Here is a 4,384-nt window from a genome sequence, read left to right as displayed (position 1 = left end):
GGCGGGGCTGGAGGGGTCCGCCCGCCCCGAGCCGGCCGCTTCGCGTCGCTTCCCTCGGCAACAAGTGCGGGCTTTGCCTCCGCGGCCTGCGGCCGAGCCGCCTCCTGTCATGAGGTCCCGCGGCGCGGCGGTGCGCTGCGGAGGGAGGCAGGGAGGGGAGGGCGGCGGGCGGGCCGGGGGCATGAGGCAGCTCTGCCACCTCTTGCGGCCTCGAGAATTCCACAGCAGGCTCAGATGGGTGTGAAATTGTTGTAAGAGGGAGAGAGAAAATGTCTCCTGTGTCCGACCGCAAAGCGTGCCCATCTCAAAGCAGATTCCTAGGCACGGACTGTTGCCCGTGATTCAGGGCTGGCTTTTCACGGCCAGCGTATCCCAAAATAACTCGGAATATATTGTGCCTCCTCCAGGGCCACAACTCCCCTGCCACTGAATTCTCCCCTCCCATCAGTTGCATCAATAATAATGCCTCCCACAATTCCTTCATTGCTCTTTCCCAGCAGTCAAGTCTGGTTTTTGGTGTTCCCTTCCCACTGTGGTGATGGCCTTGCAGCCTTGGTTCCTCTCTTAATGCTGACACTTACCGTGATATTTTCCATTTTGTCGCCATGCTGAAATACGTTTCTCATCTTTGTTTGCAATGCTCTCCGCCCTTCTGCTTTGGGTCCATCCCGAAGGTTTACTTTCCATCGGAAGATGGAAACAAATACATGTGTTAAATATGGTTACTACTAATCACGAAGCATAGTGCATGCCCTTTTCTGCAAGGTGATCACTGTTGTGAGATGTACTGCAGCTTCACCTGCCACGAATAAAGGTTTTCTGATGTTCTTCACTCCTTATCCTGAAGAGTTACTAGATCATGAATCAAAACCAGGCTGGGAGGTTTGTGGCCTAAAGTCAAAGAGATTGAAGCAATGATGACATGAGTATATGGTATTTGTTATTTGCTTTCACATACGATTATGGATTAAGGGAAAAATAGGAGATTGTGAATTAGCGTGAGAGAAGAAGTGGAGAGAGAGCAGGAGAAAAAGGAATGGGGTAGGGAAAGTGCACGATGAAAGTATGTTTTGGGGGACATCAGCAATCAATAAACAGAAAATATCTGGAACTGGTATTTCAGTTAGTTTGTTAGGCACTCAGGCAGTCTTGGTAACACGGGCCTCCACACTCCTCGTGCCCATTGGAAGTGTTCATCTCCCAAGGGCGGGCTTTGCTGAGGAAGGGCGAAAAGGCATGACAAATTATATTGCTTCTTGGATTGATTTCATAAACGGAGCAAAGAAAAACACGGCGGTTCGGAGACCTCAGTAACAGTAGTGTGTGGTATTAGACTTTGCACATCTGTTTGTCTGCTCACTTATACTACGCCACCAGTGGAATGGCATCATACGTTTGTCTCTCTTGTGCTAGTATCCTGAATACCAGAGCACTGCTGTTACTGCGGTCTGATTTTGCCAGCAAATGTATTGCTTAAGAATATTCTACAAGGCATCCATGTTTTCTGACTTGGGGAGTGTCACAGATTGCAAGTTTTGTAGCTTTTGGATCTTTCAGTCTGGAGATGACGTGCCATGATAATCACCAAAGAAGGGTGGTTGGAGAACTTGGGAGTAAACAATTTAGGATAAGGCAATGGATAATTGCTTAGTCTCGACTACAGTTGATACGGGGATGCAAATAGATGGGAACTCTGTGTGCGTTTGTGTGTATGTGGCTAGAGTCTGACAAGATGAAAGTAACTGTTACAAAATAGTGGCTACTTCAAGTGCAAACTGCAATGGGTCATAAAAACAAATGGTAGGAAATTACTCTTTTTTCCACTTTGCAGTAGTATTCAGAGATCCTATCATGCTAACGCTGAATAAACACCCTTTGAGACACTCTCGTCCCTGAAGAGTTTGAGTCATATTTAGTCCTCTGTTACCAGTGGGAACCTTGGATAACGTCACTGCCTTTTACTATGGATGTGCACTGATGTAATGGAGTAGAATCTGGCCCACGGTTGTTGGTATGGTAGGGAGTAATGACAGTATTCATTGTCAGCTCAATATTCAGCAACATTTAAAGAGGGCATTACAAACTTCTTATCATCAGTTATTTTCATCTGTGTCAGGATGTAATCTCTTTTTTACTGAGATACGACAATAAACTTGTTTGCACATCTTGAATATTCACAAAAATAGGTAATTTGTCATGTAAAACTTCCTTAGCAAGCAAAATGGAACAGATTTTTTTACTTTATGGTGCTTACAGCACTTGAAACAAAACACAGTAATCAGAGCTTTTGGACTAATGCGGGCAAAAGTTTCAACATATTACTTTCTTTTCTTCATTGTGTGGGAAAATAAAGAAACTGTAAACATAATACTTTCTTTGTAGCTGATTCCTTTCAACCAAGATGGAAAATTTTTAGAGGAAAAAACTAAAGACCAATAAAGGGGACGCTAATTCTTTGCATTCTATCCCCAATACCAGAGCAGTTATGATGGCTTTTTTTTATTATTTTTGTCTTCCAGTTTAGCACATTACATATGGTGTATAATTTGCTGACAAAAGTGGAATCTTGAGGTTTTGAGTTTGTTTAAACAACAGCCTCCTGAGTCGGGAGGCTGGTTTTCCAGGCATTCCTGTGCTTGAGTAATGATGCTACCTTCTAAGGGTTTATGTGTTCATATGTCTGTCCTCCACAAATAACTGTCCTATATATTTTAACAAATTAGGCAGGTACCTGCTACAGGAGATGGTTACTGATTGGATTTGTCTTACTCCATCCAATTAAAAACTTCTGTCACTGCTGGGTATGTGTATCTGTATGAGACTGCAGGTGCATTTGTCTTCACTGTTTTTCCTACTGCTCTTGACAAGTGACTGAAGCAGGGAAAGAGGAGGAAAAAAAAGAGACTTTCAGAAACAAGAGATGGGGAAGATGTATAGTACAGAATTTAGCAAGAAGGTTCCCATAGGTAAGGTTGAACAAGTAATGGATGGAAGTTGTTTCTTGCCTGAAGGATCTCATTCCAACCCCCAAAATCTTGAGGATCAAGTAACTGTCAAAGGTTATACAGCTTTTAAAGTTCCAGATTAAAAATAATTAATCTTAGTTTGTGAACACAAACTGGAGGCGTAGTGTATTCTCACTCTGCCATGAACAGCAAAGAGAAAAGTTGCAGAAAGCGTACAAAGACCAGCAATAGCACTAGGTGTAGCTGGTGGCAACGTGTGCACTGTGAGGCGTGTCGCTGCTCCAGTGCGCCCTGAAGCTCTGATCATCCACTTCTCAGATGGGAGGGACCTGTTGGAGCATGCCTGCTTCCTTCCTTGTCCACATACCCATATTTTCTTCCAAAAAACCCCTAGGGCACATGGGATGATGAGGTAGGTGAAAGGAATATGGGCAGATAGATATGGAAGGGCAATGGCAAGTCCAGGAGGTCCTGCTCTCCTTTCTGGATGACTGGATAACCAGGACTACTGTCTGTGTTACAGAGAGCACCTGGGCTTCCTTGTAGACAGAGCTGTTGAGTAACCATCTGCATATCTTAATGCACCATGCCTAGGAGACACAATACCTTATTAATAATACGTTTTGAAGAAGAAGAATGAATAATGACTTATCTACTTAGATCTGAGTTCCACCTTTCTCCTCAAAAGCTGTCTTCTGTAGTAGTGGGTAGATGTGTGTAAGGTTCCCATTGGTGATGTCAAGCATTTGTCTTGTAAAAATATTTCTCTGAACTGGGGGAGGAGGCAGCACTTTGGTTTTATGTTTTGGGTTTATGGTGTGCTGAGTTAGTAGCTTGTATTTTTCTGTCTTAATGGTGTTCTCTTAGCTTCTACAGTGGGACTCCTCTGCTGTCACCTGCTCAGAAGGAAAGAGTCTGCACGTAGTACTCTGTACATGAGTACTCTTTCACCATTTATTGTATTTGGAGTTAAACCATTGGTAACAGTAGTGAGAAACTACAGGGAAAAATCCTGGTATAGTCAGTTTTATGATATTTTATCGTATTGGGGGTTGGACTACTTGACCTTTAAAGGTCCCTTCCAACCCAAACCATTCTATGATTCTACATTTTGACCGTGCTGCTTTCTGGTTTGCTGGAGGATCAAATGAAGAATTATCTGAAGTCTCGTGGTTTCTGGGGTGACCTTTGTCGCTGAGGAGAATAAAAGATCGTTTAAAGGGGCTGAAATGAACAGTCTTCCTTGGCGTGACAATGCATTAATTGAAGTGCTGGCCAGCGCTCTTGCAGAAAATTAATGTCATATTTTACAGTGTTGTAAAATAAAAATTTTAGATTGCAAACGAGAAACTTTTCTGCTGTGTATCAACTATTTAATAATAAATATATATATATTTTTTTTTTCTATTCTAGTCAGG

This window comes from Haliaeetus leucocephalus, unplaced genomic scaffold (genome assembly GCF_000737465.1).
Source record: "Haliaeetus leucocephalus isolate CR32 unplaced genomic scaffold, Haliaeetus_leucocephalus-4.0 Scaffold763, whole genome shotgun sequence".
Lineage (NCBI taxonomy): Eukaryota > Metazoa > Chordata > Aves > Accipitriformes > Accipitridae > Haliaeetus > Haliaeetus leucocephalus.
Note: the sequence above shows the minus strand (reverse complement) of the source record.